Here is a 14,066-nt window from a genome sequence, read left to right on the forward strand (position 1 = left end):
TCGCTCTACCACTTGCCCAACTGAGATATGGGGACCTCTTCTAGTTCATAAAATGTATAACTGTATAATTATCATATCTCAGCCTTGGGATGAGATAGGCTGAAAACAATCACACCCCTGTGTAAGCCAGGGCCTCCGTAATCATCAACGTGAATTTGGAAGAAATCTGAGTCGGTCAAAAATTTCGTCTGAAAAACACAAAGGGGTACCCCTTAGTATTTTTTTGGGTGAAAAATGTGACCCACTCAGATCTTCATCAAACTCACACAATGTGCCTTGGAGGTCCTGACAAAAACAGTGGTGTGGTTATTTTCGCTCCACCACTTTCCAAAGCTGAGATATGGGTACCCCATCTAGTCCATAAAATGTATAACTGTATAATTATGATATCTCAGGTTTGGGATGAGATAGGCTGAAAATAATCACACCCCTGTGTAAGCCAGGGCCTCCTTAATCAACAACATGAATTTAGAAGAAATCTGAGTCGGTCAAAAATTTTGTCTGACAAAACACAATGGGGCTACCCCTTAGTATTTTTTTGGGTGAAAAATGTGACCCACTCAGATCTTCTTCAAACCCACACAGTGTGTAAGGCAGGTCCTGCTAAAGACAGTGGTGTGGTTATTTTCGCTCTACCACTTGCCCAACTGAGATATGGGGACCTCTTCTAGTTCATAAAATGTATAACTGTGTAATTATCATATCTCAGCTTTGGGATGAGATAGGCTGACATAAATCAAACCCCTGTGTATGCCAGGGCCTCCTTAATCAACAACGTGAATTTGGAAGAAATCTGAGTCGGTCAAGAATTTCATCTGAAAAAACACAAAGGGGTACCCATTAGTATTTTTTTGGGTGAAACATGTGACCCACTCAGATCTTCATCAAACTCACACAGTGTGTCTTGGAGGTCCTGACAAAAACAGTGGCATGGTTATTTTTGCTCCACCCCTTTCCAAAGCTGAGATATGCGGACCTCTTCTAGTCCATAAAATGTATAACTGTGTAATTATCATATCTCAGCTTTGGGATGAGATAGGCTGAAAATAATCACACCCCTGTATAAGCCAGGGCCTCCTTAATCAACAACGTGAGTTTGGAAGAAATCTGAGTCGGTCAAAAATTTCGTCTGAAAAACACAAAGGGGTACCCCTTAGTATTTTTTTGGGTGAAAAATGTGACCTCTTCAGATCTTCTTCAAACCCACACAGTGTGTAAGGCAGGTCCTGTTAAAGACAGTGGTGTGGTTATTTTCGCTCTACCACTTGCCTAATTGAGATATGGGGACCTCTTCTAGTTCATAAAATGTGTAACTGTATAATTATCATATCTCAGCTTTGGGATGAGATAGGCTGACATAAATCAAACCCCTGTGTATGCCAGGTCCTCCTTAATCAACAACGTGAATTTGGAAGAAATCTGAGTCGGTCAAGAATTTCATCTGAAAAAACACAAAGGGGTACCCCTTAGTATTTTTTTGGGTGAAAAATGTGACCCACTCAGATCTTCATCAAACTCACACAATGTGCCTTGGAGGTCCTGACAAAAACAGTGGTGTGGTTATTTTCGCTCCACCACTTTCCAAAGCTGAGATATGGGTACCCCATCTAGTCCATAAAATGTATAACTGTGTAATTATCATATCTCAGCTTTGGGATGAGATAGGCTGACATAAATCAAACCCCTGTGTATGCCAGGGCCTCCTTAATCAACAACGTGAATTTGGAAGAAATCTGAGTCGGTCAAGAATTTCATCTGAAAAAACACAAAGGGGTACCCATTAGTATTTTTTTGGGTGAAACATGTGACCCACTCAGATCTTCATCAAACTCACACAGTGTGTCTTGGAGGTCCTGACAAAAACAGTGGCATGGTTATTTTTGCTCCACCACTTTCCAAAGCTGAGATATGGGTACTCCATCTAGTCCATAAAATGTATAACTGTATAATTATGATATCTCAGGTTTGGGATGAGATAGGCTGAAAACAATCACACCCCTGTGTAAGCCAGGGCCTCCTTAATCAACAACATGAATTTGGAAGAAATCTGAGTCGGTCAAGAATTTCATCTGAAAAAACACAAAGGGGTACCCCTTAGTATTTTTTTGGGTGAAACATGTGACCCACTCCGATCTTCATCAAACTCACACAGTGTGTCTTGGAGGTCCTGACAAAAACAGTGGCATGGTTATTTTTGCTCCACCACTTTCCAAAGCTGAGATATGGGGACCTCTTCTAGTCCATAAAATGTATAACTGTACAATTATCATATCTCAGCCTTGGGATGAGATAGGCTGAAAACAATCACACTCCTGTGTAAGCCAGGGCCTCCGTAATCATCAACGTGAATTTGGAAGAAATCTGAGTCGGTCAAAAATTTCGTCTGAAAAACACAAAGGGGTACCCCTTAGTATTTTTTTGGGTGAAAAATGTGACCCACTCAGATCTTCATCAAACTCACACAATGTGCCTTGGAGGTCCTGACAAAAACAGTGGTGTGGTTATTTTCGCTCCACCACTTTCCAAAGCTGAGATATAGGTACCCCATCTAGTCCATAAAATGTATAACTGTATAATTATGATATCTCAGGTTTGGGATGAGATAGGCTGAAAATAATCACACCCCTGTGTAAGCCAGGGCCTCCTTAATCAACAACATGAATTTGGAAGAAATCTGAGTCGGTCAAAAATTTTGTCTGACAAAACACAATGGGGCTACCCCTTAGTATTTTTTTGGGTGAAAAATGTGACCCACTCAGATCTTCTTCAAACCCACACAGTGTGTAAGGCAGGTCCTGCTAAAGACAGTGGTGTGGTTATTTTCGCTCTACCACTTGCCCAACTGAGATATGGGGACCTCTTCTAGTTCATAAAATGTATAACTGTGTAATTATCATATCTCAGCTTTGGGATGAGATAGGCTGACATAAATCAAACCCCTGTGTATGCCAGGGCCTCCTTAATCAACAACGTGAATTTGGAAGAAATCTGAGTCGGTCAAGAATTTCATCTGAAAAAACACAAAGGGGTACCCATTAGTATTTTTTTGGGTGAAACATGTGACCCACTCAGATCTTCATCAAACTCACACAGTGTGTCTTGGAGGTCCTGACAAAAACAGTGGCATGGTTATTTTTGCTCCACCCCTTTCCAAAGCTGAGATATGCGGACCTCTTCTAGTCCATAAAATGTATAACTGTGTAATTATCATATCTCAGCTTTGGGATGAGATAGGCTGAAAATAATCACACCCCTGTATAAGCCAGGGCCTCCTTAATCAACAACGTGAGTTTGGAAGAAATCTGAGTCGGTCAAAAATTTCGTCTGAAAAACACAAAGGGGTACCCCTTAGTATTTTTTTGGGTGAAAAATGTGACCTCTTCAGATCTTCTTCAAACCCACACAGTGTGTAAGGCAGGTCCTGTTAAAGACAGTGGTGTGGTTATTTTCGCTCTACCACTTGCCTAATTGAGATATGGGGACCTCTTCTAGTTCATAAAATGTGTAACTGTATAATTATCATATCTCAGCTTTGGGATGAGATAGGCTGACATAAATCAAACCCCTGTGTATGCCAGGTCCTCCTTAATCAACAACGTGAATTTGGAAGAAATCTGAGTCGGTCAAGAATTTCATCTGAAAAAACACAAAGGGGTACCCCTTAGTATTTTTTTGGGTGAAAAATGTGACCCACTCAGATCTTCATCAAACTCACACAATGTGCCTTGGAGGTTCTGACAAAAACAGTGGTGTGGTTATTTTCGCTCCACCACTTTCCAAAGCTGAGATATGGGTACCCCATCTAGTCCATAAAATGTATAACTGTGTAATTATCATATCTCAGCTTTGGGATGAGATAGGCTGACATAAATCAAACCCCTGTGTATGCCAGGGCCTCCTTAATCAACAACGTGAATTTGGAAGAAATCTGAGTCGGTCAAGAATTTCATCTGAAAAAACACAAAGGGGTACCCATTAGTATTTTTTTGGGTGAAACATGTGACCCACTCAGATCTTCATCAAACTCACACAGTGTGTCTTGGAGGTCCTGACAAAAACAGTGGCATGGTTATTTTTGCTCCACCACTTTCCAAAGCTGAGATATGGGTACTCCATCTAGTCCATAAAATGTATAACTGTATAATTATGATATCTCAGGTTTGGGATGAGATAGGCTGAAAACAATCACACCCCTGTGTAAGCCAGGGCCTCCTTAATCAACAACATGAATTTGGAAGAAATCTGAGTCGGTCAAGAATTTCATCTGAAAAAACACAAAGGGGTACCCCTTAGTATTTTTTTGGGTGAAACATGTGACCCACTCAGATCTTCATCAAACTCACACAGTGTGTCTTGGAGGTCCTGACAAAAACAGTGGCATGGTTATTTTTGCTCCACCACTTTCCAAAGCTGAGATATGGGGACCTCTTCTAGTCCATAAAATGTATAACTGTACAATTATCATATCTCAGCCTTGGGATGAGATAGGCTGAAAACAATCACACTCCTGTGTAAGCCAGGGCCTCCGTAATCATCAACGTGAATTTGGAAGAAATCTGAGTCGGTCAAAAATTTCGTCTGAAAAACACAAAGGGGTACCCCTTAGTATTTTTTTGGGTGAAAAATGTGACCCACTCAGATCTTCATCAAACTCACACAATGTGCCTTGGAGGTCCTGACAAAAACAGTGGTGTGGTTATTTTCGCTCCACCACTTTCCAAAGCTGAGATATGGGTACCCCATCTAGTCCATAAAATGTATAACTGTATAATTATGATATCTCAGGTTTGGGATGAGATAGGCTGAAAATAATCACACCCCTGTGTAAGCCAGGGCCTCCTTAATCAACAACATGAATTTGGAAGAAATCTGAGTCGGTCAAAAATTTCGTCTGAAAAACACAAAGGGGTACCCCTTAGTATTTTTTTGGGTGAAAAATGTGACCCACTCAGATCTTCATCAAACTCACACAATGTGCCTTGGAGGTCCTGACAAAAACAGTGGTGTGGTTATTTTCGCTCTACCACTTGCCCAACTGAGATATGGGGACCTCTTCTAGTTCATAAAATGTATAACTGTGTAATTATCATAACTCAAATTTGGGATGAGATAGGCTGACATAAATCAAACCCCTGTTTATGCCAGGGCCTCCTTAATCAACAACGTGAATTTGGAAGAAATCTGAGTCGGTCAAGAATTTCATCTGAAAAAACACAAAGGGGTACCCATTAGTATTTTTTTGGGTGAAACATGTGACCCACTCAGATCTTCATCAAACTCACACAGTGTGTCTTGGAGGTCCTGACAAAAACAGTGGCATGGTTATTTTTGCTCCACCACTTTCCAAAGCTGAGATATGGGGACCTCTTCTAGTCCATAAAATGTATAACTGTATAATTATCATATCTCAGCCTTGGGATGAGATAGGCTGAAAACAATCACACCCCTGTGTAAGCCAGGGCCTCCGTAATCATCAACGTGAATTTGGAAGAAATCTGAGTCGGTCAAAAATTTCGTCTGAAAAACACAAAGGGGTACCCCTTAGTATTTTATTGGGTGAAAAATGTGACCCACTCAGATCTTCATCAAACTCACACAGTGTGTCTTGGAGGTCCTGACAAAAACAGTGGCATGGTTATTTTTGCTCCACCACTTTCCAAAGCTGAGATATGGGGACCTCTTCTAGTCCATAAAATGTATAACTGTATAATTATCATATCTCAGCCTTGGGATGAGATAGGCTGAAAACAATCACACCCCTGTGTAAGCCAGGGCCTCTGTAATCATCAACATGAATTTGGAAGAAATCTGAGTCGGTCAAAAATTTCGTCTGAAAAAAACAAAGGGGTACCCCTTAGTATTTTTTTGGGTGAAAAATGTGACCCACTCAGATCTTCATCAAACTCACACAATGTGCCTTGGAGGTCCTGACAAAAACAGTGGTGTGGTTATTTTCGCTCTACCACCTGCCCAACTGAGATATGGGGACCTCTTCTAGTTCATAAAATGTATAACTGTGTAATTATCATAACTCAAATTTGGGATGAGATAGGCTGACATAAATCAAACCCCTGTGTATGCCAGGGCCTCCTTAATCAACAACGTGAATTTGGAAGAAATCTGAGTCGGTCAAGAATTTCATCTGAAAAAACACAAAGGGGTACCCATTAGTATTTTTTTGGGTGAAACATGTGACCCACTCAGATCTTCATCAAACTCACACAGTGTGTCTTGGAGGTCCTGACAAAAACAGTGGCATGGTTATTTTTGCTCCACCACTTTCCAAAGCTGAGATATGGGGACCTCTTCTAGTCCATAAAATGTATAACTGTATAATTATCATATCTCAGGCTTGGGATGAGATAGGCTGAAAACAATCACACCCCTGTGTAAGCCAGGGCCTCCGTAATCATCAACGTGAATTTGGAAGAAATCTGAGTCGGTCAAAAATTTCGTCTGAAAAACACAAAGGGGTACCCCTTAGTATTTTTTTGGGTGAAAAATGTGACCCACTCAGATCTTCATCAAACTCACACAATGTGCCTTGGAGGTCCTGACAAAAACAGTGGTGTGGTTATTTTCGCTCCACCACTTTCCAAAGCTGAGATATGGGTACCCCATCTAGTCCATAAAATGTATAACTGTGTAATTATCATATCTCAGCTTTGGGATGAGATAGGCTGACATAAATCAAACCCCTGTGTATGCCAGGGCCTCCTTAATCAACAACGTGAATTTGGAAGAAATCTGAGTCGGTCAAGAATTTCATCTGAAAAAACACAAAGGGGTACCCATTAGTATTTTTTTTGGGTGAAACATGTGACCCACTCAGATCTTCATCAAACTCAAACAGTGTGTCTTGGAGGTCCTGACAAAAACAGTGGCATGGTTATTTTTGCTCCACCACTTTCCAAAGCTGAGATATGCGGACCTCTTCTAGTCCATAAAATGTATAACTGTGTAATTATCATATCTCAGCTCTGGGATGAGATAGGCTGAAAATAATCACACCCCTGTGTAAGCCAGGGCCTCCTTAATCAACAACGTGAGTTTGGAAGAAATCTGAGTCGGTCAAAAATTTCGTCTGAAAAACACAAAGGGGTACCCCTTAGTATTTTTTTGGGTGAAAAATGTGACCTCTTCAGATCTTCTTCAAACCCACACAGTGTGTAAGGCAGGTCCTGTTAAAGACAGTGGTGTGGTTATTTTTGCTCTACCACTTGCCCATCTGAGATATGGGGACCTCTTCTAGTTCATAAAATGTGTAACTGTATAATTATCATATCTCAGCTTTGGGATGAGATAGGCTGACATAAATCAAACCCCTGTGTATGCCAGGTCCTCCTTAATCAACAACGTGAATTTGGAAGAAATCTGAGTCGGTCAAGAATTTCATCTGAAAAAACACAAAGGGCTACCCCTTAGTATTTTTTTGGGTGAAACATGTGACCCACTCAGATCTTCATCAAACTCACACAGTGTGTCTTGGAGGTCCTGACAAAAACAGTGGCATGGTTATTTTTGCTCCACCACTTTCCAAAGCTGAGATATGGGTACTCCATCTAGTCCATAAAATGTATAACTGTATAATTATGATATCTCAGGTTTGGGATGAGATAGGCTGAAAATAATCACACCCCTGTGTAAGCCAGGGCCTCCTTAATCAACAACATGAATTTGGAAGAAATCTGAGTCGGTCAAAAATTTTGTCTGACAAAACACAATGGGACTACCCCTTAGTATTTTTTTGGGTGAAAAATGTGACCCACTCAGATCTTCTTCAAACCCACACAGTGTGTAAGGCAGGTCATGTTAAAGACAGTGGTGTGGTTATTTTCGCTCTACCACTTGCCCAACTGAGATATGGGGACCTCTTCTAGTTCATAAAATGTATAACTGTGTAATTATCATATCTCAAAATTGGGATGAGATAGGCTGACATAAATCAAACCCCTGTGTATGCCAGGGCCTCCTTAATCAACAACGTGAATTTGGAAGAAATCTGAGTCGGTCAAGAATTTCATCTGAAAAAACACAAAGGGGTACCCTTTAGTATTTTTTTGGGTGAAACATGTGACCCACTCAGATCTTCATCAAACTCACACAGTGTGTCTTGGAGGTCCTGAAAAAAACAGTGGCATGGTTATTTTTGCTCCACCACTTTCCAAAGCTGAGATATGCGGACCTCTTCTAGTCCATAAAATGTATAACTGTATAATTATCATATCTCAGCTTTGGGATGAGATAGGCTGAAAATAATCACACCCCTGTGTAAGCCAGGGCCTCCTTAATCAACAACGTGAGTTTGGAAGAAATCTGAGTCGGTCAAAAATTTCGTCTGAAAAACACAAAGGGGTGACCCTTAGTATTTTTTTGGGTGAAAAATGTGACCTCTTCAGATCTTCTTCAAACCCACACAGTGTGTAAGGCAGGTCCTGTTAAAGACAGTGGTGTGGTTATTTTCGCTCTACCACTTGCCCAACTGAGATATGGGGACCTCTTCTAGTTCATAAAATGTGTAACTGTATAATTATCATATCTCAGCTTTGGGATGAGATAGGCTGACATAAATCAAACCCCTGTGTATGCCAGGTCCTCCTTAATCAACAACGTGAATTTGGAAGAAATCTGAGTCGGTCAAAAATTTCGTCTGAAAAACACAAAGGGGTACCCCTTAGTATTTTTTTGGGTGAAACATGTGACCCACTCAGATCTTCATCAAACTCACACAGTGTGTCTTGGAGGTCCTGACAAAAACAGTGGCATGGTTATTTTTGCTCCACCACTTTCCAAAGCTGAGATATGCGGACCTCTTCTAGTCCATAAAATGTATAACTGTATAATTATCATATCTCAGCCTTGGGATGAGATAGGCTGAAAACAATCACACCCCTGTGTAAGCCAGGGCCTCTGTAATCATCAACGTGAATTTGGAAGAAATCTGAGTCGGTCAAAAATTTCGTCTGAAAAACACAAAGGTGTACCCTTTAGTATTTTTTTGGGTGAAAAATGTGACCCACTCAGATCTTCATCAAACTCACACAATGTGCCTTGGAGGTCCTGACAAAAACAGTGGTGTGGTTATTTTCGCTCCACCACTTTCCAAAGCTGAGATATGGGTACCCCATCTAGTCCATAAAATGTATAACTGTGTAATTATCATATCTCAGCTTTGGGATGAGATAGGCTGACATAAATCAAACCCCTGTGTATGCCAGGGCCTCCTTAATCAACAACGTGAATTTGGAAGAAATCTGAGTCGGTCAAGAATTTCATCTGAAAAAACACAAAGGGGTACCCATTAGTATTTTTTTGGGTGAAACATGTGACCCACTCAGATCTTCATCAAACTCACACAGTGTGTCTTGGAGGTCCTGACAAAAACAGTGGCATGGTTATTTTTGCTCCACCACTTTCCAAAGCTGAGATATGGGTACTCCATCTAGTCCATAAAATGTATAACTGTATAATTATGATATCTCAGGTTTGGGATGAGATAGGCTGAAAATAATCACACCCCTGTGTAAGCCAGGGCCTCCTTAATCAACAACATGAATTTGGAAGAAATCTGAGTCGGTCAAAAATTTTGTCTGACAAAACACAATGGGACTACCCCTTAGTATTTTTTTGGGTGAAAAATGTGACCCACTCAGATCTTCTTCAAACCCACACAGTGTGTAAGGCAGGTCATGTTAAAGACAGTGGTGTGGTTATTTTCGCTCTACCACTTGCCCAACTGAGATATGGGGACCTCTTCTAGTTCATAAAATGTATAACTGTGTAATTATCATATCTCAAAATTGGGATGAGATAGGCTGACATAAATCAAACCCCTGTGTATGCCAGGGCCTCCTTAATCAACAACGTGAATTTGGAAGAAATCTGAGTCGGTCAAGAATTTCATCTGAAAAAACACAAAGGGGTACCCTTTAGTATTTTTTTGGGTGAAGCATGTGACCCACTCAGATCTTCATCAAACTCACACAGTGTGTCTTGGAGGTCCTGAAAAAAACAGTGGCATGGTTATTTTTGCTCCACCACTTTCCAAAGCTGAGATATGCGGACCTCTTCTAGTCCATAAAATGTATAACTGTATAATTATCATATCTCAGGTTTGGGATGAGATAGGCTGAAAATAATCACACCCCTGTGTAAGCCAGGGCCTCCTTAATCAACAACGTGAGTTTGGAAGAAATCTGAGTCGGTCAAAAATTTCGTCTGAAAAACACAAAGGGGTGACCCTTAGTATTTTTTTGGGTGAAAAATGTGACCTCTCCAGATCTTCTTCAAACCCACACAGTGTGTAAGGCAGGTCCTGTTAAAGACAGTGGTGTGGTTATTTTCGCTCTACCACTTGCCCAACTGAGATATGGGGACCTCTTCTAGTTCATAAAATGTGTAACTGTATAATTATCATATCTCAGCTTTGGGATGAGATAGGCTGACATAAATCAAACCCCTGTGTATGCCAGGTCCTCCTTAATCAACAACGTGAATTTGGAAGAAATCTGAGTCGGTCAAAAATTTCGTCTGAAAAACACAAAGGGGTACCCCTTAGTATTTTTTTGGGTGAAAAATGTGACCCACTCAGATCTTCATCAAACTCACACAATGTGCCTTGGAGGTCCTGACAAAAACAGTGGTGTGGTTATTTTCGCTCCACCACTTTCCAAAGCTGAGATATGGGTACCCCATCTAGTCCATAAAATGTATAACTGTGTAATTATCATATCTCAGCTTTGGGATGAGATAGGCTGACATAAATCAAACCCCTTTGTATGCCAGGGCCTCCTTAATCAACAACGTGAATTTGGAAGAAATCTGAGTCGGTCAAGAATTTCATCTGAAAAAACACAAAGGGGTACCCATTAGTATTTTTTTGGGTGAAACATGTGACCCACTCAGATCTTCATCAAACTCACACAGTGTGTCTTGGAGGTCCTGACAAAAACAGTGGCATGGTTATTTTTGCTCCACCACTTTCCAAAGCTGAGATATGGGTACTCCATCTAGTCCATAAAATGTATAACTGTATAATTATGATATCTCAGGTTTGGGATGAGATAGGCTGAAAATAATCACACCCCTGTGTAAGCCAGGGCCTCCTTAATCAACAACATGAATTTGGAAGAAATCTGAGTCGGTCAAAAATTTTGTCTGACAAAACACAATGGGGCTACCCCTTAGTATTTTTTTGGGTGAAAAATGTGACCCACTCAGATCTTCTTCAAACCCACACAGTGTGTAAGGCAGGTCCTGTTAAAGACAGTGGTGTGGTTATTTTCGCGCTACCACTTGCCCAACTGAGATATGGGGACCTCTTCTAGTTCATAAAATGTATAACTGTGTAATTATCATATCTCAGCTTTGGGATGAGATAGGCTGACATAAGTCAAACCCCTGTGTATGCCAGGGCCTCCTTAATCAACAACGTGAATTTGGAAGAAATCTGAGTCGGTCAAGAATTTCATCTGAAAAAACACAAAGGGGTACCCTTTAGTATTTTTTTGGGTGAAACATGTGACCCACTCAGATCTTCATCAAACTCACACAGTGTGTCTTGGAGGTCCTGACAAAAACAGTGGCATGGTTATTTTTGCTCCACCACTTTCCAAAGCTGAGATATGCGGACCTCTTCTAGTCCATAAAATGTATAACTGTGTAATTATCATATCTCAGCTTTGGGATGAGATAGGCTGAAAATAATCACACCCCTGTGTATGCCAGGGCCTCCTTAATCAACAACGTGAATTTGGAAGAAATCTGAGTCGGTCAAGAATTTCATCTGAAAAAACACAAAGGGGTACCCTTTAGTATTTTTTTGGGTGAAAAATGTGACCCACTCAGATCTTCATCAAACTCACACAATGTGCCTTGGAGGTCCTGACAAAAACAGTGGTGTGGTTATTTTCGCTCTACCACTTGCCCAACTGAGATATGGGGACCTCTTCTAGTTCATAAAATGTATAACTGTGTAATTATCATATCTCAAATTTGGGATGAGATAGGCTGACATAAATCAAACCCCTGTGTATGCCAGGGCCTCCTTAATCAACAACGTGAATTTGGAAGAAATCTTAGTCGGTCAAGAATTTCATCTGAAAAAACACAAAGGGGTACCCATTAGTATTTTTTTGGGTGAAACATGTGACCCACTCAGATCTTCATCAAACTCACACAGTGTGTATTGGAGATCCTGACAAAAACAGTGGCATGGTTATTTTTGCTCCACCACTTTCCAAAGCTGAGATATGCGGACCTCTTCTAGTCCATAAAATGTATAACTGTGTACTTATCATATCTCAGCTTTGGGATGAGATAGGCTGAAAATAATCACACCCCTGTGTAAGCCAGGGCCTCCTTAATCAACAACGTGAGTTTGGAAGAAATCTGAGTCGGTCAAAAATTTCGTCTGAAAAACACAAAGGGGTACCCCTTAGTATTTTTTTGGGTGAAAAATGTGACCTCTTCAGATCTTCTTCAAACCCACACAGTGTGTAAGGCAGGTCCTGTTAAAGACAGTGGTGTGGTTATTTTCGCTCTACCACTTGCCCAACTGAGATATGGGGACCTCTTCTAGTTCATAAAATGTGTAACTGTATAATTATCATATCTCAGCTTTGGGATGAGATAGGCTGACATAAATCAAACCCCTGTGTATGCCAGGTCCTCCTTAATCAACAACGTGAATTTGGAAGAAATCTGAGTCGGTCAAGAATTTCATCTGAAAAAACACAAAGGGGTACCCCTTAGTATTTTTTTGGGTGAAAAATGTGACCCACTCAGATCTTCTTCAAACCCACACAGTGTGTAAGGCAGGTCCTGTTAAAGACAGTGGTGTGGTTATTTTCGCTCTACCACTTGCCCAACTGAGATATGGGGACCTCTTCTAGTTCATAAAATGTATAACTGTGTAATTATCATATCTCAGCTTTGGGATGAGATAGGCTGACATAAATCAAACCCCTGTGTATGCCAGGGCCTCCTTAATCAACAACGTGATTTTGGAAGAAATCTGAGTCGGTCAAGAATTTCATCTGAAAAAACACAAAGGGGTACCCCTTAGTATTTTTTTGGGTGAAACATGTGACCCACTCAGATCTTCATCAAACTCACACAGTGTGTCTTGGCAGGTCCTGTTAAAAACAGTGGCATGGTTATTTTCGCTCCACCACTTTCCAAAGCTGAGATATGGGGACCTCTTCTAGTCCATAAAATGTATAACTGTATAATTATCATATCTCAGCCTTGGGATGAGATAGGCTGAAAACAATCACACCCCTGTGTAAGCCAGGGCCTCCTTAATCAACAACATGAATTTGGAAGAAATCTGAGTCGGTCAAAAATTTTGTCTGACAAAACACAATGGGGCTACCCCTTAGTATATTTTTGGGTGAAAAATGTGACCCACTCAGATCTTCTTCAAACCCACACAGTGTGTAAGGCAGGTCCTGTTAAAGACAGTGGTGTGGTTATTTTCGCTCTACCACTTGCCCAACTGAGATATGGGGACCTCTTCTAGTTCATAAAATGTATAACTGTGTAATTATCATATCTCAGCTTTGGGATGAGATAGGCTGACATAAATCAAACCCCTGTGTATGCCAGGGCCTCCTTAATCAACAACGTGAATTTGGAAGAAATCTGAGTCGGTCAAGAATTTCATCTGAAAAAACACAAAGGGGTACCCCTTAGTATTTTTTTGGGTGAAACATGTGACCCACTCAGATCTTCATCAAACTCACACAGTGTGTCTTGGCAGGTCCTGTTAAAAACAGTGGCATGGTTATTTTTGCTCCACCACTTTCCAAAGCTGAGATATGGGGACCTCTTCTAGTCCATAAAATGTATAACTGTATAATTATCATATCTCAGCCTTGGGATGAGATAGGCTGAAAACAATCACACCCCTGTGTAAGCCAGGGCCTCCGTAATCATCAACGTGAATTTGGAAGAAATCTGAGTCGGTCAAAAATTTCGTCTGAAAAACACAAAGGGGTACCCCTTAGTATTTTTTTGGGTGAAAAATGTGACCCACTCAGATCTTCATCAAACTCACACAGTGT

The sequence above is a fragment of the Hoplias malabaricus genome, chromosome 17 (assembly GCF_029633855.1).
Source record: "Hoplias malabaricus isolate fHopMal1 chromosome 17, fHopMal1.hap1, whole genome shotgun sequence".
Classification (NCBI taxonomy): Eukaryota; Metazoa; Chordata; class Actinopteri; order Characiformes; family Erythrinidae; genus Hoplias; species Hoplias malabaricus.